Consider the following 22,385-nt stretch of genomic DNA (forward strand, 5'->3'; position numbering starts at 1 on the left):
GGTCTAGGCCCCGCCCCCTCCCCGTCCCGCGAGGCAGCCGGGTGGGGTGCCGGGGACGCGCAGGTGAGTACAAATGCGGACGCCGCTCTGAACAGCGAAAGCCTTTTTCAAAAGTGATTTTGATTTACATTATGGGGTTGTGACTCGAGCCAAGAGGAGAGAGACGCACAAACCCTCTTCAGGTCTGCTTGTTGTGTTCAAGACAATTCATGCTTGTATGGCCGACTGCATTTCGCAGTTTTCCTGTCTATTTTCCTCTGTTCTTCCTAGAATTTTATTTGCGGGTTGGGCATGTATTCTTAGCTCTGTTTTGAAACTGAAGCTCAGAAAGGTTTTGCCTCCCCATCCCATCCCCAAAAACCCTGTGAAGTGGACAGGGCAGGAGTGCCATCTTAATTGCAACAGGGGCAAAAATTAAAGCTCAGTCAGTTGTGGTTTCCTCCAAAAACTGGTGGAGGGCTTAAGGCAAACGTCTTTATCCCGATTTTATAGATTATGACTCTGGGGTTTAACAAAGAGTTTTAAGTGACTCATTCCAGTTTAGCCAGCTTATGACAGAGCTGGAACTCCAACTGTGTGTCCTAATTTCCTTCCCAAGTTATTCCAGTTAGACCAGCTGCTACCACATGAACAAGCAGGTGACCGGCTTTGAAGCCTTGTCCAAGTCACAGGTCTTCCTCTCTTCATGGCCTAACTTCCAGATCCAGCCGTTTTTAAAAGATGTCTGTAAATATTCAGATGACGTGCTTAGAATGTATTCACTAATGGTATTGTCTCAGAAGTGATCAGGATGTTCAAACCACAGTTAAGGAAACTCAGTTCTTAGGGTCTTCCAGTAGAATTGGAGGTAGAAATTGTGGACCAGGGAAGATTAGGGGCCCGTAGATCCTTTAAAAAGCCTTGAAAGACAATTTCTAAAACAAAGCCCCAAATCTACCAAGCAATTTGGATTTTCTTTGGGAACATAATGTATGCTGATGTTTGTTTTACAATGAGCCCCAGAATGTGTTTATCAAATTTTGATTCTAAGGAGAAAAATTAAAGTATTAGTCAATACCATGAGAAAATGATGTTTATGCAAGGATCAGTGAAATAAGACCTTCTGAAATGAAAGATAATTTGTGTTAAGTTCTGAAGAACTTCCTCAGGTACAAAATCGGGAGGTGTGGTACTCAAAGATTCTAAATTTGGACCTGGACTTCTAAGTTGCTATGTGTATGTTTGCTATAAGTTAGATGTGTCAAAGTAGTAGGATAAAACTTTTTTTTTTTTTTTTTGAAACAGAGGCTTGCTCTGTTGCCCAGACTGGAGTGCAGTGGCGTGATCTCAGCTCACTGCAACCTCCACCTCCCAGATTCAAGCGATTCTCCTGCGTCAGCCTCCTGAGTAGCTGGGACTACGGGCGCCTGCCACCATGCCCGGCTAATTTTTTGTATTTTTAATAGAGACAGAGTTTCACCATGTTAGCCAGGATGGTCTCAATCTCCTGACCTCGTGATCCACCCACCTCGGCCTCCCAAAGTCCTGGGATGACAGATGTGAGCCACCGTGCCTGGCCAAAACTTTTCAATCTAACTGTTGGTTAGCTTGATGTATAATCTTTAAATATTCAAACTTACGATGTATAGACCTCTTTCTGTAATCTGGGTCATCAAGTTGTTAGGGGCAGGCCTGCTACTACTAGCCAACATTTTCCTGAAGTCCTAACTGAACCCAGCAAGTCCAAACAAAACAAAACATTAAGTATATATGTTGGAAAGAAAATAAAAAATAAATTCTTTTAGAGTATTATGATTGATTGCTTTCTTGGAAAATCCATGGAATAAATTGAAACTAATTCAATAAGGTGGCTATAAAATACCTCTCCTAAACAACAATCATCAATTTTAAAATGCAGTGGGAAGAAGGCTGGGTGTGATGGCTCATGCCTATAATCTCAGCACTTTGGGAGGCTGATGAGGGAGGATTGCTTGAGGCTAGAAATTCAAGACCAACCTGGGCAAAATAGTAAGACCCCATTTCTAAAAAAGAAAAGAAAAGGTAGCTGCGTATGGTGGCATGTACCTATAGTCTCAGCTACTCAGGAGGCTGAGACAGGAGGACCAGTTGAGCCCAGGAGTTTGAGGCTGCAATGAGCTATGATTCCACCACTGTACTCCAGCCTGGACAAAAGACTGACACCCTGTCTCTTAAAAAAAAAAATTGAAATAGGAGAAATATTACATTCAAAAATAACAAAATTCAAGTTTGTGTTTATAAGGAATTACAAGACCTATTTGAAGAATTGAGAAAGCTAGATGAGGGATAGGGGTGGAAGGAAAGATCACAAAGGGGCATGAGGAAACTTTGGGGGTGATAAAAATGTTCATTTTCTTGATTGTTGTAATGATTGCATGGATGTTTATATGTCAAAACTTACCAAATTGTACACTGTAAATACGTTTATGTATAAGTGCTTATTGTGTGTCAATTATACCTAAATAAAGCCGTTTAAAAAGGGAGGGGGGAAGAAGTAGCTTTTTATTTGATTGTATATGATGTGTAAAGCACTTGGTTAGGCACTTTACATGCAATATGTTATTTAATACTGATGACAACCCATGAAGTTGGTATTACAATCACCCCCATTGTACAAACTAAGAAATTGAGGCTTAGAGAGTAACTTGACCAAGGTCCAAGTCTCATATACTATATAACAGGAGTAAGACTCAGATCTTACCTAACAACAGTATTTATACTTTAACCTGACTTACATATTTCCATAAAGGATACAAATAAAGACTCGAATATATGGAAAAATAATACAGTCAATATTGTAAAGTTGTCCATTTCCACCAAACTAATTTAAAAATTTAGCAAAATCCCATTGTGATTCTTTCTTTCTTTCTTTCTTTTTCTTTCTTTCCTTTCTTTCTTTCTTTTTTCTTTTCTTTTCTTTTTTCCTTCCTTCCTTCCTTACTTTCCTTTCCTTTCCTTTCTTTTCCTTTCCTTTCTTTTTGTATTTCCTTCCTTCCTTCCTTTTTTGTTTTGTTTTGTTTTGAGACAGAGTCTTGCTTTGTCACCCAGACTAGAGTGCAATGGGGGTGATCATGGTTCACTGCAACCTTGACCTTCTCCCACCTCAGCCTCCCAAGTAGCTGGAACCACAGGTATATGCCACTATACTGGGCTAATTTTTTTTTTCTAGAAATTGGGACTCCCTGTGTTGCCCAGTCTAGTCTCCAATTCCTGAGCTCAAGCGATCCTCCTACCTTAGCCTCCCAAAGTGCTAGAATTACAGGTGTGCGCCACCACACCAGGCCCCCTTTATGATTTCTATAATAAAACATTTTTAAAAATCCAAATTGATTTTGCAACTATTATTCTTTCTTATTAGAATGCCATTTTTTGCCTATTTTTCCCCATCTCATTCCCTCCACCCCAGAGTAAAGAAATTACTCTTTATTCTGTTGGACTCAAAAGTCATCTCACCTAGGAAGCTTCCCCCACTGATATGGTTTGGCTCTGTGTCCCCACCCAAATCTCATCTTGAATTGTACTCCCATAATTCCCATGTGTTGTGGGAAGGACCCAGTGGGATAAAATTTGAATGATGGGAGATAATTTGAATCATGGGGGCGGTTTCCCCCATACTGTTCTCATGATAGTGAATAAGTCTCATGAGATCTGATGGTTTTATCAGGGGTTTCCACTTTTGCATCTTCCTCATTTTCTCTTGCTGCTGCCATGCAAGAAGTGCCTTTCACCTCCCCCCATGATTCTGAGGCCTCCCCAGCCATGTGGAACTGTAAGTTCAAATAAACCTTTTATTCCCAGTCTTGGGTATGTCTTTATTAGCAGCATGAAAATGGACTAATACAGTAAATTGGTACCAGTAGAGTGGGGCATTGCTGAAAAGATACCCAAAAATGTGGAAGCAACTTTGGAACTGGGTCTCAGGCAGAGGTTGGAACAGTTTGGAGGGCTCAGAAGAAGACAGGAAAATGTGGGAAAGTTTGGAGCCTCCTAGAGACTCGTTGAATGACTTTTGACAAAAATGCTGATCATGATATGAACAATAAGGTCCAGGCTGAGGTGGTCTCAGATAGAGATGAAGAACTTGTTGGGAACTGGAGCAAAGGTGACTCTTGTTATGTTTTAGCAAAGAGACTGACAGCATTTTGCCCCTGCCCTAGAGATTTGTGGAGCTTGGAACTTGAGAGAGATGATTTAAGGTATCTGGTAGAAGAAATTTCTAAACAGCAAAGTATTCAAGAGGTGACTTGGGTGCTGTTAAATGCATTCAGTTTTATAAGGGAAGTGGAGCATAATAGTTTGGAAAATTTGTAGCCTGACAATGTGATAGAAAAGAAAATCCCATTTTCGGAGGAGAAAGTCAAGCTGGCTGCAGAACTTTGCATAAGTAACGAGGAGCCAAATCTTAATTGCCAAGACAATGGGGAAAATGTCTCCAGGGCATGTCAAGGTCTTCACAGCAGCTCTTCCCATCACAGGCTCAGAGGCCTTGAAGGAAAATGTGGTTTCATGGGTGGGCCAAGGGTCCTCGTGCTGTGTACAGCCTAGGAACTTGGTGCCCTGTGTCTCAGCTGCTCCAGCTGTGGCTGAAAGGGGCCAATGTAGAGCTTGGGCTGTGGCTTCAGAGGGTGCAAGCCCCAAGCCTTGGCAGCTTCCACGTGGTTTTGAGCCTGCAAGTGCACAGAAGTCAAGAATTGGGGTTTGGGAACCTCCGCCTAGATTTCAGAGGACGTATGGAAATGCCTGGATGCCCAGGCAAAAGTTTGCTGCAGGGGTGGGGTCCTCATGAAGAACCTCTGCTAGGGCAGTGCAGAAAGGAAATGTGGGGTCGGAGCCCCCACCCAGAGACGCTACTGGGGCACTGCCTAGTGGAGCTGTGAGAAGAGGGCCACCATCCTCTAGACCCCAGAATGGTAGATTCACTGACACCTTGCACTGTGCACCTGGAAAAGCCACAGACACTCAACACCAGCCCGTGACAGCAGCCAGGAGGGGTGGTATACCCTGCAAAGCCACAGGGACGCAGCTGCCCAAGACAATGGAACCTACCTCTTGCATCAGCATGACCTGGATGTAAGACATGGAGTCAAAGGATATCATTTTGGAGCTTTAGAATTTGACTGCCCCACTGGTTTTCTGTTACAGGGCATGTGCTCTGTAACCCCTTTGTTTTGGCCAATTTCTCCCATTTGTAACAGCTGTATTTACCTAATGCTTGTACCCCATTGTATCTAGGAAGTAACTAGCTTGCTTTTGATTTTACAGGTTCATAGGCAGAAGAGACTTGCCTTGTCTCAGATGAGGCTTTGGACTGTGGACTTTTGGGTTAATGCTAAAATGAGTTAAGACTTTGGGGGATTTTGGGGAAGGCATAATTGCTTTTGAAATATGAGGACATGAGATTTGGAGGGTCCAGGGGCTGAATGATATGGTTTGGCTCTGTGTCCCCACCCAAATCTTATCTTGAATTGTACTCCCATAATTCCCACATGTTGTGGGAGGGACCTGGTAGGAGATAATTTGAATCATGGGGGCAGTTTCCTCCATACTACTCGTAGTAGTGAATAAGTCTCATGAGATCTGGTGGTTTTAGCAGGGGTTTCCATTTTTGCATCTTCCTCATTTTCTCTTGTCACTGCCATGTAAGAAGGCCTCTCACCTCCTGCCATGATTCTGAGGCCTCCCTAGCCATGTGGAACTGTAAGTTCAATTAAATCTTTTGTTCTTCCCAGTCTCAGGCATGTCTTTATCAGCAGCGTGAAAACAGACTAATACTCCCACCCTCTCAAGTCCAGGTTTAATGTCCCCTTATAAGCTACTACAGCAATCTATGCTTATCCCTATAAAGGTCCTTATCATAATTAGTCAAATTCTTCATCTTCTTTTCTGTCACTCTACTAGATTCTAAGTTTCTTGAGGAAAGGTATACATTATTATTTACTTAGAACTTAGTATGTTTCCTGGAACATACTAGGAAAACAGTGTATTTTACACGAATTAAGAAATAAATTTTCTAGTATCATAAAGCAAGTATATGAAGAATCTGAAATTAAATCCAAATTTGGCATAATGATATAGGTTATCTTCCTGGCCCATTACTTTTCTGAGAACTGCAAAGAAAAGCCCAGGAACTGCTCCTCCCCTCCAGATCTGAATACTAACAGTTATGAGTCTCTGTTGTACCAGCATGAACCCCTTCCTACCCTTGACCAGAGGGAACTGATCCAGGAGCAGACACCTGAGTGGGCTTTTCTTTGCTGGAAGCCTTTTTATTACAGCTTCAATCTCATTACCTATAATAGGTCTGTTCAGATTTTGGACTTCTTCATGGTTCAATCTTGGCAGGTCATATGTGTCTAGAAATTTGTCCATTTCTTCTAGATTTTCCAATTTATTGACATATACTTGCTCATAGTAGTCTCTAATGATCTTTTGAATTTCTGCAGTTTAAATTATAATGTCTCCTTTTTCATCTCTGATTTTATTTCTTTGGGTCTTCTCTCTTTTTTATAGTCTAGCTAACAGTTGATTGACATTATCTTTTCACAAAATCATCTTATCTTTTTATTGATCTTTTGTATTGTTTTGTTTATTTTTATATCATTTATTTCTGCTCTGATTTTTATTATTTATTTTCTTCTATTAATTTGAGGTTTGGTTTGCTCTTGTTTTCTAGTTCTTTAAGATGCATTGTTGGGTTATTTGAAGTTTTTCTCCTTTTTTATTAGGTGGTTATTGCTATAAACTTTCCTCTTAGTACTGCTTCTGCTGTATCTCATGGCTTTTGCTGTGTCATGTTTCCATTTTCATTTGTTTTGGGAAATTTTAAATTTCCTTCTTAATTTTTTCATTGACCTGCTGGTCATTCAAGAGCCTATTTTTTAACTTCTATGTGTTTGTATAGTTCCCAAAGTTCCTCTTGTTTTTGATTTCTAGTTTTATTCCATTATGGTCAGAGAAGGCACTTGATATTATTCTGATTTTTTTGAGTGTTTTAAGACTTCTTTTCTGACCTAACATATGACCTATCCTTGAGAATGATTCATATACTAAAGAGAAGAATGTGTATTCTACTGGCATTAGATGAAATGTTCTGTAAATGTCTATTTAGTCCATTTGGTCCATAGTACAGATTAAATCCAGTGTTTCCTTGTTGATTTTCTATCTGGGTGATGTGTCCAGTGCTGAAAATGGGGTGTTGAAGTCTCCAGCTGTCATTGTATTGGGGTCTATCTCTGACTTTAGTTTTAATAATATTTGCCTTGTATACCTGGTGCTCTGCAGTGTTAGGTGCATATATATTTAGAATTACTAAATTATCTTGTTGAATTGACCCCTTTATTATTATATAATGACCTTCTTTGTCTCTTTTTATAGATTTTGTCTGAAATCTTTTGTCTAATAAAAATACAGCTTCTCCTGCTTGTAATCCCAGCACTCTGGGAGGCCGAAATGGGTGGATAACTTGTGGTCAGCAGTTCAAGACCAGCCTGGCCAACATGGTGAAACCCCATCTCTACTGAAAATACAAAAATTCACCAGGCATGGTGGCACGGTGCCTGTAATCCCAGCTATTCAGGAGGCTGAGGTGGGAGAATTGCTTGAACCCGGTAGGGCAGAGGTTGCAGTCAGCTGAGATTGTGCCACTGCACTACAGCCTGGGTAACAGAGCAAAACTCCATCTCAAAAAAAAGAAAAAAAGAAAAAAAAAGCATATATGGCTGCTCCTGCTCCTTGTTTGTTTGTTTGTTTGTTTGTTTCAACTGGCATGGAACTTTTTTTCCATGTCTTTATTTTCGGTCAGTGTGTCTTTATAGGTAAAGTGTTTCTTGTAGACAACAGATCATTGTATCTTTTTTAATTAGTTCAACTACTCTGTGTCTTTTTGATTGGTGAATTTAGTCCATTTATATTAAATGTTATTATCAATAAGTAAGGACTTACTTCTGCCATTTTATAATTTGTTTTCTTGTTGTTTTGTGGTCTTCCCTGCCTGGCTTCTTGCCTGCTTTCTTTCCTCCCTCTCTCCTTCCTTCCTTTTGGGAAGAGTATTTTCTCTGGTGGTATGTTTTAATTTCTTGCTTTTTACTTTTTGTGTATCTGCTGTAGGTTTTTAAATTTGAGGTTCTCATGAGGCATGGAAATAACAATTTATAACCCATTATTTTAAACTGATGACAACTTAACATGGGTTGTAACAAACAAATAAGCAAAGAGAAGAGTAATAAGGACTCTACACTTCAACTTCACTTTACACTTTAACTGCTTGCTTTTTAACTTTTTGATGTTCTTATTTATATCTTATACCGTCTGTGTCTTGAAAAGTTGTTGTAATTATTACTTTGGATAGGTTCATATTTTAGTATTTCTGCTCAAGATGTGGGTAATTTCCATACCACAATTACAGTGTTAGGCTATTCTGTGTTTGACTGGGCACAGTAGCTCGTGCCTATAACCCCAGCACTTTGGGAGGCCAAGACAGTCTTGGCCATGTTGCCCAGGCAGTCTCAACACCTTGAGCCCAGGTGTTTGAGACTAGCCTCAGCAACATGGCAAAACCTTGTCTTTATAAAAAATTTTTTAAAAATAAGCTGGGCACAGTGGCATGAGCCTGTGGTCCCAGCTACTTGGAAGGCTGAGGTGGGAGGATCACCTGAGCCCAGGAGTTGAGGATGCAGTGAGCTGTGTTATTAATAGCACCACTGCACTCCAGGCTGGGTGGGCAACAAATCTAGACCCTATCTTAAGAAAAAAACTTCTGTTTTTGTCTGTTTACTTATTATTACCAGTGAGTTTTGTACCTTCAGATCACTTCTTATTGCTTAACATCCTTTTCTTTCAGATTGAAACACTACCTTTAGCAATTCTTGTAGGACAAGTTTGGTATTGATGAAATCCCTCAGCTTTTGTTTCTCTGGGAAAGTCTCTATTTATTCTTCATGGTTGAAGGATATTTTTACCGGATATACTATTCTAGGATAAAAGTTTTTTCTTCAGCACTTTAAATATGTCATGCCACTCTGTCACGCCACATGTACTGCCATGTCAAACCTGTAAGGTTTCCACTGAGAAGTCTGCTGCCAGACATATTGGAGCTCCTTTGTATGTTATTTAGTTCTTTTCTTTGGCTGCTTTTAAGGTTCTTTCTTTCCTTCACCTTTGAGAGTTTGATTATTGAATGCTTTGAAGTAGTGTTCTTTGTGTTAAATCTGCTTAGTGTTCTATAATCTTCTTGTGCTTAAATACTGATATCCTTCTCTAGGTTTGGAATGTTCTCTGTTATTATCCCTTTTAATAAATTTTCTACCCCTATCTCTCTCTACCTTCTCTTTAAAGTCAGTAACTCTTAGATTTGGCCTTTTGAAGTTGTTTTCTAGATCTTGTAGGCATGCTTTATTCTTTTTTATTTTGTCTCCTGTGACTGTATTTTCAGGTAGCGTATCTTCAGGCTCACTCATTCTTTCTTCTGTTTGATCAGTTCTGTTGTTGAGAGACTCTGATTCCTTCTTCAGTATGTCAGTTGAATTTTTTGGCTTCAGAGTTTCTGCTTGGTTTTTTAAAATTATCTGAATCTCTTTGTTAAATTTATTGGATATGATTCTGAATTCCTTCTCTGTGTTATCTTGAATTTTGTTGTGCTTCCTCAAAAAAGCTATTTTGAATTATCTGTCTGAATGTTCATGTAATTCTGTCACTCCAGAATTGGTCACTGGTGCCTTATTTATGTTTTTTAGTGAGGTCATGTTTTCCTTGATAGTCTTGATGCTTGTGGATATTCAGCAATGTCTGGGCATTGAAGAGTTAGGTGTAGTCTTTGCTGTCTGGGCTTGTTTGTACCTATCCTTCTTGGGAAGGATTTCCAGGTATTCAGAGGGAATTGAGTGTTGTGATCTAAGTCTCTGTTCACTGCAAGTATATCTGCATTAGGGGCCACCCTAAGCCCAGTAATGCTGTGACTCTTGCAGACTCGTAGATGTACTGCCTTGGTGGTCTTGGGTAAGATCTGAGAGAATTCCCTGGATTACCAGGCAGAGACTCTTGTTCCCTTCTCTTACTTATCCCAAGTAAATGGAGTCTCTCCATGATGAGCTGCCTGGATCTGAGGGAGGAGTGACACAAGCACCCCCGTAACCACCACCACTGGGACTGTGCTGGGTTATACCTGTAGCCAGCATAGCACTAGGTCTCACCCAAGGCCTGCAGCAGCCACTGCCTGGCTACTACCGATGTTCACTCAGGGCTCAAGGGCTCTTCAGTCAGCAGGTGGCGAATTCAGCGAGGCTTCTGTCCTTCCCTTCAGGACTATAGGCTCCACTCAGCCCAGGGCAGGTTCAAAAATGCTATCTGAGAGCCAGGGCCTGGAGCTGGGAACCTCAGGCAGCTTCTTAGTGCTCTGTTTTACTGTGGCTGAGCTAGCACCTAAGCCACAAGACAAAGTCCTTTCCTCTTACCTCTCCTTTCCTCAAGCAGAAAGAGTTTCTCCCCATGGCCACCACCGCCCCAGGCCTTTGGCAAATACTACTTGGTTTACTCAAGTCCTAAGGGCTCTTCAGTCAGCTTGCAGGGAATGCTGCCAGGCCTGGGTCTCTCTTTAGGGCAGTGTCCTCCCCTCTGGCCCTGGGTTAGTTCAGAAATGCCATCCAGGAGCAAAGTCCTGGAATCAGAGACCCCAGGAGCCCACATGGTGCTTTACCCTACTGTGGCCGAGCTGGTACCCAAGCTACAAGGCTTACTCTTCCCTCTCCTTTCGTTAAACCAAAGGAGTCTCTCTCCATAGCCTCTACAACTGGAAATGTGCTGGGTCACACCTGAAGCTAGCACAGCGCTCAGTCTCATCCAAGTCCTGTGACAAGTACTGCCCTGCTGCTGCTGGTGTTTATTCAAGGCCCAAGTGTTCTTTAGTCAGCAAGAGATGAATCCTGCCAGAACTGTGGCAGAAGGTCCCCTTCTGGCCCACAGTGTCTAGAAATGTTGTTCAGGAACTAGGACTGGTTTGGGGACTTCAGGACTCTTCCTGGTACCCTGTTCTACTGTGGCTGAGACGGTATCCAAGTTGCAAGACAGAGTCTTCTTTGCTGTTCCCTCTCCTCTCCTCGAGTGGAAGGAAGGAGTCTCTTTTGGAGCTGCAAGCTGTGCTGCCCACGGTTAAGGAAGGTTTGACACAAGCACTCCCTTGGCCACTCCAGCTGGGGTCTCACTAGGTCACATGCCCCCCAGGTCCACTGGCTCTGAGTCCAGCACAGTACCAGGACTTGCCCAGGAAATGCAGTCCTTGTTTAGACTGCCTTTCAAGTTTATTTAGGGTCCTAGAGCACTTTAGCCCATGGTCATGTTGCTTGCTGGAACTCAGGTTCTGACTATTGGGATGGGTGATCCCCCTCTGGCTAGGGCTGGTCTAAATGCTTCATCTGTGAGCGCCAGCTAAATTCTTTCTTGTGCTGTTTTCCGCTATGACCGGCAGCACCGAATTCCAGCGCAAAGTCTCACAATCACTGTGCTCTTCCTCCCTCATGCATACAGATTCTCTCTCCTCACCGCGGCTGCTGCTGGAGGATGAAGGAGGGGTGGTGTTAGCAATTCAAGACTGTCTTTCCTACCCTCTTCAGTGCCTTTCCTTGATAAGCTGTTTAAACCAGGTACTGTGATCACTCACCTGATTTTTGGTTCTTACAGAGGAACTTTCTTGTGTGGATAGTTTTTCAATTTGCTATTCCTGGAGGGGAGATGTTCATTGAAGGTGTCTTATTCAGCCATCTGACTCCACCTCCCCCAATCTATCCCTCATTTTTCTTTAATTGTTTTAACTAGCTCAAATGAACTTCTACTTTCAATCTAGATAATTCTAACTATTGTAGACACAAAAACCCATGTTTCTACTATCTTATGATATCAATTTAAACATATATATATAATGAATCCACTGACTTTAGTACTTAAACCTCACCACTGTCTGCTTTATTGCCCTCTGCCACCACACACACCATCACCAAACAGTCTGTTCATATATATAGTAAGGTTAAAGAGGCTTTATAGCAAACCCAAATGAGTAAACACTTTCCCATTCACTACAGAGGAATTTGATAATCATTTTATGTATGGAGTGGCTTAAATGCCCAGACATCTGCTTATAAATTTCATTCCCCTTTTCCCTCTTCCCTTTTTGTTCTTTAGATTAGCTAGTTTAGTTATTCTCACAACTTAGTATGCCTAAGAATTATTGCATAAAATAGTATTTATAAAGTCATGCTTAATGAACCTTTTGGGCAATTTAAAGAATTTTCAAGGGTAATTTTGACTATGTAATTTTTGCTTTGTTCACTGACTTTAATTCCTCTTATTCACATCCCTTACCATCCTAACTCCTCCTCAAAAATGAAACTGTACACTCTACTTACAATGAGAACACTGTAAACAAACAGCATTAAAATTATATTAAATGTTATTTTTTACCTTAGCAGTTTACAAGGCACTTTGGATTTTGTAGTACCTTAGTTATTATTATTATTATTAATGTCAATTAATATCACATGATAGATGTACAAACATGAAAGTTAATAGAAATTCCACGTGAGCCCAACCTTATTTTCTAACTTTATTTCCAATTACTCTCCATCACACATCTTAAGTTCTAACCAACTTGAAATTCTCAGTGTTTTTTAATCCCAATCCTTTCCCCAATCCTATCCCATGCCTTCCACCTGGGATATTCTCTACCAATTGCTCTCCCCTCTATGCAAGTACAAATCCTACTCATCTTTTCATGTTCTTAACAAATACGGCCTCTCCTAATATTTCTAAAATTTCTAGATTTAATGCCTCCTTCCTCCAAATGATTACCTTATAATGCAGACTTTCTGTGTTTTTTTGACCCATCAGTCTACATTTTAGTACAGTAATTTGGTATGTGTCCTGTTGTCCCTCTAGTGCTTTAAACCTTTCAGCTCTCTGTTTAAAGTAATAACAATAACAATATATTGGGTGATGATACCTTATGGGTAAGTCAAATGAATGGCATAAATGCTTTAAGGGATGGGAATGAGGAATTGGGGATAAGGTAACTGCACTATCTCTAGAGTGGCATTGTGTTACTTGAAAGTGGACTTAGATCAGTTGTGAATGTATATTGGAAACTCTAGGACAACTACTTAAAAAAATTCAAAAAGAAGTGTAATTGATATGCCAAAGAAGATAGAAAAGAAGGGGGAGCAAAAATAAACAAAAAACAAATGCAATGAGTAGAAAACATTAGGAACATGTAGATATTAAACCAAATATGTCAATAGCCACTTTAAGTGTGAATTGTCCAAATATGTCAATTTTTTGTGAGTGTGATTGTCAGTCAATAAAAAACAAGATCCATATGTTGTCTACAAGAAACTCACTCTATAAGGACACAAGTAGGTTAAAAGTAATGGAATGGAGGAAGAGATACCATGCTGTATTCATTAGCTAGGTCTTCCATAACAAAGTTCTAGAAATTGGTGGCTTAAACAAGGGAAATTTATGTTCTCACAATCTGGAAGTTAGAAGTCTGAGATCAAGGTGTTGGCAGAATTATTTTTTTCTGAAGATCATGAGAGGAGGATCTGTTCTTAGCCTCTCTCCTTGGCTTGTAGATTTATCTTCTCCCTCTTGAGAGGAATATAGACTTCCCTCTATTCGTGTCTGTGTCCAAATTTCCTCTTCATATAAGGACACTAATCATAGCGGATTAGGGCCCATTCTTACGAGCTAATTTTAATTTTAACTTGTTTAAAGACCCTGTGTCCAAATATAAAAGTCACTTTCTGAGGTATTGGGAGTTAGAACTTCAACAATAAAAATTTGGGGGAGGGGATACAATTCAACCCCTAATATATGCTAACACTATTCAAAAGAAAGCTGGAGTCGCTCTATTAATTGCAGTCAATGCAGACTTCAGAACAAGGAAAATTATCAGGGATGAACAAGAGCACATTACCTAATGATAAATGGTTCAATTCTCCAAGAGGACAAAACAATCCTTAATGTGTACACATCTAACAACAGAGCATCAAAATACATGAGGCAAAAACCAATACAAATGCACGGAGTAATAGACAAGGTGCCTTACAGATAGAGTTCGGGAGCAACTGTGCAAAAATTAATTTCCTTAAACATGTTATTTCTTCCAGAGGTAACAGGACTGTTAAAGAACCAAGGAAGTATAACAATAGGGCAAAATTATTACTGAGATAACAAATATTTCAAGATTCCTGTTGGAGAAGCTGTTGGAGCTCTCTTTTACAGGATTGTAGAATCTATCCTTAGTCCTTTGACAACTGACACTCTCACCAGTAAACCTTTTAATCCCCCAAGTAGTGGAATACATTTAAGGAACTGGAAATCATCAAAATTCACAAAGAGCACCACCCTCTCTCCTCTTATCCCAGGAAGCCCGAAATTCTATTGTCATATCCCTTAGGGGATTTTTTTCCCCTTTTGTAGGCTTTAGTTGTTTTCAGGAGCTTTTTGAGTAATATTTATATTTCTAGCCAAAGATACATTAACTTTAATATTTCCTTGGCAGATTAGTACTAAAGAGAGAAATGTTGCTTGTTTCATGGAAATAAATTGATAGGTTCAGCAGCTGTCATTTTGCTTATATAAGTGCACACTTGAGAAGAGAAGTGTTTTGAACCTGAGCAAATGGTTTTAAATATGGAAAAAATTTTCCTAAATCCCAGTACCTAAACATTAAAGGACATAATTGATAAGTTTAAATATTTCCAACATCTGGTAAGTGCTTTCTCATTCATTCACTCAGTCTGCAACACCAGCATGTCAGCCACTGTGCTGAGTCCTGGTAATTGAAAGTTTAAAAAGATCCTGTTTCTGTCTTCCAGGGGTTCACAGTCTGGTGGGGAAGACAGACATGTTACTAAATACAGTATAATTAATAACTGTTAGATTAGCTGTCCCTACAAAAATGCTATAGAAAGACACACAGAACTGGCAACTTAAGAGTTTAGTCAGTACATGAGCATTATCACAGAAGGAAGAAATGGCATTCTCAACAGAGAGAACATATGTAAAAGGCACAGAAAAAAAATGCAACAGTGCTGTGTCCAGCTCCCTCAGAGTAGTGGGAGTAACAAGAGGAGACTCTTAAACACAACTTGATTTAGGATGAATAATTTAAGTGACTTGTCTGTGCAGCTTTCTGCCTCATGGTTAGCACCTACAAGTGCTAAAGCATAAAAACAGAGAAGGCTGCCCGAAAACAGGATGAGTAACTACCTCAGATGTATTTATCAAAGTTCATATTGATCATGTTTCTATTTGTTTCAGATCTTATCATGGCATGATTTGGTTTTTAATCTTTGTTGTGTTCTCTTCATCTAAGACACATACCATATAGATATAGACTCACAAACTCATAACACCTACAGATTACTTATGGGGGCTTCTGAGGCCTTCCACCAATTTTTTTTTTTAATTTCAAAAACATTTTAAGAGACAGGGTCTCGCTATATTGTCCAGGCTGGAGTACAGTGGCTATTCACAGGTGCAATCATAGCACCAATGTGCCTGGCTTCACATTTAAATTTCAATCTCCAGCCTCACCAGGTGCAGTGGCTCACGTCTGTAACCCAAGCACTTTGGGAAGCTGAGGCAGGAGTTTGAGACCAGCCTGGGTGACATGAGACCCCATCTCTACAGAAAATTTTAAAAGCAATAATTAAACAATAAAAACCTCCAGCCTCATAGGCTACTATTTTCTGAACCAGGTTCCTATAATTCCTCAATATCCCATCCACTTTCTTGCCTCTATGCCTTTGCTCAAGCTGTACCTCTTTGGAATGCCTTCTGCCTCTTTTCCATTGATCAGAACTTTATCCCTCCTTGAAGACCTACCTCAAATGTATTTTCTCCTCCAAAACCTTCCCTTATTTCCCCAGCCTGTGCTCCCATAATAGCTTGATTTAATTTTGCTCTGTGTTATTGTAATTCACATACCTGTCTTTCCAGCTCAAGCAGAAACTTTTTGAGGGCAGGGACTTTGTCATAATTATTTTGTGTTCCCAGCACCTGGTACATGACCGGGAATGTGGCACTTGATAAATATTTGTTTCAAATGACTTGTTTGTCTCATTGCCTTTGTGATCTCATTCGTGTCCTCTCCAGTTTCATAACTGAGTTTCTCCAGCTAAGCAAACCTTCTGAAGCTCAATTTATCACTGAGACTGAGATTAGAGGAAGAATTAAAAAACTACCCAAGGCACAGGTTCACCACCCTGACAGCACAGTGAATCACTTAGACACTTTTTAAAAGAGGTAGTTGCTCCCAGCACTTTGGGAGGCTGAGGCGGGACGATCACAAGGTCAGAAGTTTGAGACCAGCCTGGCCAACATAGTGAAATCCCATCTCTACTAAAAATACAAAAAATTAGCTGGGCATGCTGGCGGGCACCTGTAATCCCAGCTACTCCAGAGGCTCAGGCAGGAGAATCGCTTGAACCTGGGAGGCGGAGGTTACAGTGAGCTGAGATTGCACCATTGCACTCCAACCCGGCGACAGTGTGAGACTTCGTCTCAAAAAAAAAAAAAAAGATTTAGTTGCCTGGGCCCCACCTTCAGAGATCTTGACTTACTTGTCAAGATCTAAAGTACAGTCAGTTTTGGGAACTACAGACCTGAAGGGTGGATGGGAAATTGTTGCTGGGCCCCATATATAAATTAGAATAATTTCTAATTTGCTTTTCTCAAAAGGTAATGCTTTTCACAGAAAAACATAGCTAAAAAAATGGAGGCCACACAGTCTGGATGAAGTTGACCTTTTTTCCAGAGAAATCTTTGCCATCAGGATCCTGAGTTATGCTATGGGAAGAATCACACAATTGGCATGATACTCACCTTTGAGTTCCTGCTTAGCATGTCTAGAGAATCTCGGTGCTCCCCATCATAGACATCTTTAAAATCTTATTCAAGGAAGCCATAAAGTGAACTGAAATCAAAACGCCAAGCACCAAATCATTAAATGAGTAATGAAAGCTTGAAAGTTCCCAGTTCCCTTGAGGGTCTTGACATGGATGTCCCCTGTGATATGCAGTCAGTGGTATGGGAGGACAGGGCCGGGTACCATGAGGAGGACCCCATGTTGCATAACTCCAAGGCCATGTGCACAGTATGGGCCATGTGAAGAGTGCCCCCTGGAGTTGTGTAGTGCTGCATCTTAGCACAGGGACTTACCAGTCCTCAAACCCAAAAGATTTCTGGTGGTGGCTTCCACTTTGGTTCTGTTCTCCAGCCTTCTTCTGGCTTGGAGCTGTCACTCAGATCCAAGGTGAAGGATGAAGAGTCTCCTCATCAAAATCTCTCTGCTGGAGTCTTTTCCTACCTGAGGTTGTCTTCACCAGAAATTCCCCTAACTGGCAACTCTTGTCAACACATTCTGGATCCCTCTGATGGACTCCAGCTAGACTTGGTTCTTAAATCAGTCACTGTAGCAGAGTTTCAGAAAGGATTTAAGTTCCTTTTCGTCACCTACTCCTCTTCTCTTTCCCCATTAGTCAAAGTGTACATACAGAAGGAGAGTACATACTTTATTTTCAGGTTAGGGCTGTTTCAGGGTGTGTGTGTGTGCATGCGTGCGTGTGTGTGTGTGTGAAATTTAACAGTCTAAGAGCAAAGAAGTAAAATAAAGCAGTATTAGCTATTTAAAAATTATCCCAGAACCTTCCAGAGAGTAGGAACCTTAAAAATGTTAGTTTTTATTGTTCTTGGCAGATGATAAAATGAATGCAGTGATGGTGGTGAAATCTACTGAGTAGCTTTCACTTTTTATATTTTTAGAGAGAGCGGAGAAAGCAGCAGGGTCCTCACAGTAAGGAGAGGATTAATTTTTTTCCGAATGAAGTTGTAAAAATGAAAAAAATAGGAATTTTGGATGAGAAACCATTTTTTAAATAAACTATGAAGGACTATATAAAATGAGTGGAATTATTTTGATAAGAGATGCCAAACTGAATGCCACAAGAGTTTGAAGAAGAGAAAGAGACCACAACCTGTTGTGGAAGTCAGGAGGCAATGGCATCTCCCATTTAATAAGGATGTGATCTTGTACAAGCTGTGGTTTCTGCATTGTGGAGCTGGGACCATGATCCCTGCCCTGACTATAAAGCAAGGCTGATTATGAGAATAGAATTGGATTTTTTGTGTCTGCACTTGTGAGCTGTAGAACACAATAGAAATACAAAGTGATGTTACTGCAGCTATTATTGGTGATGAAGATATTAGTATTGATTTTGAAGAAATTGGCCAGCATTTAACTGGCAGGGCTGGCAGGGGAAGGCCTTACAGATAGAGAAAAGAGGACTGGAAAGGTTTCTGCCAATTTTCTTGGTTGATTGAGAGTCCCTGTATGTAAGAGTTGTTTCTGAGCATCTGTTGACACCTACACTGTCACTGGACCTGTGACAATGCTAGAAATACGATATTGAATAAGAAATGCTATCTGCCTTCAGGGAGCTCACCTTGACTTAGTTTTGAGGATGGCTTCAAATATCAGATCAAGAAATGTATAGTTAACGTATAGGCAGTGGAGAGTCGCTGAAGGTTTTAGAGCAGAGGAATGACATATTTTAGGCCCTCCTGACAAAATACAGTTCTTAATTCAGCTTTCAACCAGTTTACCACCAGGAAGTATTTTTGGCTAGCAGATGATTGAGCTCCTCAAGCCCCAGGCTTCAAGAACCTAGAGTGCTGTACCCCTCTAAATAGCACTTTTTTAAAAACTTGTGAATAATGGAACTGATTGTTTCCTTCTTTGCAATGACTGTTAGAAAGCCTAAGCTAAATTTAACCAAGTACATAGGACTTCAAAGCATGAATGTGAATCCCTGCATCAGCCCTGGCTAATTTTTCCCACATTCACTTTATTTTTAATCCCTCCCTTGATTTTATCAAATGTTGAATTATATGTAGTTTTGTAAATCAGGTAAAAGATTAATTATAAATAGATAAATATCATTTCTTATTTTTATTTATTTATTTTTTTTGAGACAGAGTCTCACTCTGTTGCCCAGGCTGGAGTGCAGTGGCGCGATCTCGGCTCACTGCAAGCTCAGCCTCCCAGGTTCACGCCATTCTCCTGCCTTAGCCTCCGAGTAGATGGGACTACAGGTGCCTGCCACCACGCCCAGCTAATTTTTTTTGTATTTTTAGTAGAGACGGCGTTTCACCGTGTTAGCCAGGATGGTCTCGATATCCTGACCTCGTAATCCACCCGCCTCGGCCTCCCAAAGTGCTGGGGTTACAGGCGTGAGCCACCACAACTGGCCTCATTTCTTATTTAATTAACTTTTGGTGAAGATTATTTGAAATGTCCCTAGGAGACATTTGCATGGATGAGGTATATTGGAAAAGTAATGTTACAGATGTTAACTTTCTAACATTACTGCTCATCTCCTAACTTAAAATTCTGTTAAAGTCACGTATAACATAACACTTGAATATGATGTGAACCTATCAGCAACAATATTTTTGCATTCAAAGTTTGAATTCTGCTTTCAAAATAATTTAACAAAAAATACAAACTTAAAACTACCTAAATCTTTGTTCTCATGTGTTTTAAAAATTCTGTTTAAGTTTAAATAAAGGAGCTATGATTTATAGCCTATCAGAACATTAGAAGATAAAATCCAATATCCTGATTTAAAAAATCATACATAAAAAATGCATTTGAAATGAAATGAATATGTTCTGCAACTAAAAGTTACTTATAATGCTTGGATTACATTGCTAGATCAGAAGAAAGGAAGGTATAGAAAAGTCTGTATGTATTTCTGTGTTCAATCTGCCTTATCATTTTAAACTTACATTTTTAAACACTTGAAAGCAAGATAATCTTTAAGAATTTGAAAAGTATTAAGGACGTTTTTCCCTATTAAAAAATTCCTCTTTAGAGATTGCTTTCAGGGCCAATTTACAAGACCCACACTAAATTGGTTTTTTTTTAATTTTTTTTTTTTTTGGTTTATATGTATACCTTAATCTTTACATTCCTCTTTCCCTCTATCCCATCCTTCAATTGACTAGGTGATCAAAGTTTATCTCTTTTTGTTTCTGATAGAACTGTTTCTGGAAAAGGTAAAAATATATTCTCCAAAGGGCAGTGACTTTCTACCTGTGAAAATAAAAGTAAACTTCAGAAGAAAATTCTGAAAGAGGAATTTAGAGATATTCCAAATAAAGGTAATATAGTTTCACTGGAACTGAAATGTTGCCTTCCAATTCTATTACAGAAGGCAGAGTGGCACATATGGCACCTGGTTGGGATGGACTCACTAAAGGATTTAACCCAGACTTCTGATCCACAAATATTACTGCTATATTAACTGATTTGCAACAAAGAAAGAAAACATCATCAAGTTTATTTTATTATTTAAATATGGGCTCAAATCTTAAATCTGACAAACTAATAAATAAACATGTCTGAAAAGTAAATAGTAAATGGCGAACTGGTATGGCTGAGGTGTTTGTACTGAACTCATGCTGCTTCCTGAAGATCACTGCATTCTTTTCTGTGCTCAGTGATCTACCTAAACTATGTCAGAGATTCTCCTGAGACTTACTTTCCTGTCCTTTCTGGATCAGATTATGTCTTTATTTAGAAAATCAGAACATTTGTTTGTTTTTAGGCTACAAGCACCTCTTCTCATCTCTGTAATGTCTCCAAATGTCTCAGAGGATTCCTAACAGTATCTGTGTTTCTTGCACATTATGGTATAATTTATCTGTGTCTGGAGATCCGAAGTCAGGCAAAGTAGTTAAGGGCACTCTTTCTTCTTCCTCATGTATCTTGAGACACAGTTCTCTACTCTTGTGGTTTGTCTGACCCTTTTGAGTTCCTGTTATGCTTCCATTTGCACCAGAAGACAATGGAAATCAAGTGAAATTAAGTATAAAATGTCAGAACTAGAAAAGCTATTAGATCAAATTTAGATAAAGAAATGAGAAGGATTTAATCTGCTTTGTTCCTTACTAAGACATGTACATGGGGCTGTATCCAAGATAAAGCTATGAAACACTTGAAACACTAACTCCCCTTGTACTGAGTCTATGTTTATGTGCAGCAGACTTTTGAGAGTAATTTGTCTTTCTGTGTATATCTGCCTATAGATTAAAAAAAATATACTTACCGAAAGATCCAAGACCCAGTTATAAGTTAATAGATGAACTTCCTGGTTTATACATTGGAGCTTGTTAGTGGATGTCCATCCGGGGGTCAGAGAGAGGGAGAGATTGATCCACTGTCATTATGCTGCTAACTCAGGTTCCTAAGGTATAGCCCCTGGAACATGGAGATCACACCAGGGTACTGCCCCTTTGAAGCCTCTTTGGGCACCTAGCACCCTTCTCCATGGTGTACTTTGACTCCATCTTGTTGCTAGTTGTCCACAAATGCCTGTTCTGTGAGACAGTCCACCTCTTGGTTTGTAAGGCCAGACATAAACACAGCTACTTCTCAAGAGGCTGTTACTGACCACAATAGGTCTTTTCTGTTTTTGTTTCGTTTTGTTTTGATTTTTTGAGACAGAGTCTTGCTCTGCTGCCCAGGATGGAGTGCAGTATATGTAGTATATATATACTACAGTGAGTAGTATATCTTGGCTCACTGCAATCTCTGCCTTCTGGGTTCAAACAATTCTCCTGCCTCAGCCTCTGAGTAGCTGGGATTACAGGTGCCTACCACCATGGCCAGCGATTTTTTTTTTTTTTTTTTGTATTTTTAGTTGAGGTGGGGTTTCACCATGTTGGTCAGCCGGTCTTGAACTCCTGACCTCAAGTGATCCAACCGCCTCAGCCTCCCAAAGTGCTGGGATTACAGGCGTGAGCCACCGTGCTTGGTTGGTCATTTCTTCCTAAAGGCAAAACCCAGAATCCTTCCACCTGTTAACACCTGTAAATCTTCTGAAATACTGCTTGGAACAAAGACTGCTGTTTCTTCTTTAGACGTATGACATGAAAATCCATTTTTACAGCCATGCAGTGAAATATGCAGCTATGTGGAGAGCTTCAAGAATAAAGAAAGATTACAATAGACTTCATTCAAAACTTTTTAGGGATTCTTCAAATAATGATATCTAATTGAAGAGTCTGATATATGTTCCAAGGCTGAATCCTGGGCCTTTGCAGCAACCAGAAAAAAGGATTGAAGATGCCTAAAAGCTCTAACACTCACTTTAAAAAATGCTTTAAAATTATAATTATTGAAAAATACTATTTGGAACTGTATCATGATTAAGGAAACATCAGAAAATAAAGTAGCTTGGCAATTTTGAGTTACTCTCCAACTAAAAAAATCTGTTTAATGGACTTTGAAATGATTTCGTATTTGTGTTTAAAAA

The 22,385-nt window shown here is 39.9% G+C and overlaps 1 long non-coding RNA gene across 1 annotated transcript; it reads left to right on the top strand.

The window, feature by feature from the left end:
• The first annotated feature begins 30 nt into the window (after positions 1-30).
• LOC126937793 (uncharacterized) lies at positions 31-20,481 on the top strand. Its single transcript, XR_007719844.1, has 3 exons — positions 31-63; positions 11,536-11,651; positions 20,108-20,481. It is a non-coding gene; the product is annotated as an uncharacterized LOC126937793 (long non-coding RNA).
• The last annotated feature ends 1,904 nt before the right edge of the window (positions 20,482-22,385 follow it).

This window comes from Macaca thibetana, chromosome 15, assembly GCF_024542745.1.
Source record: "Macaca thibetana thibetana isolate TM-01 chromosome 15, ASM2454274v1, whole genome shotgun sequence".
Classification (NCBI taxonomy): Eukaryota; Metazoa; Chordata; class Mammalia; order Primates; family Cercopithecidae; genus Macaca; species Macaca thibetana.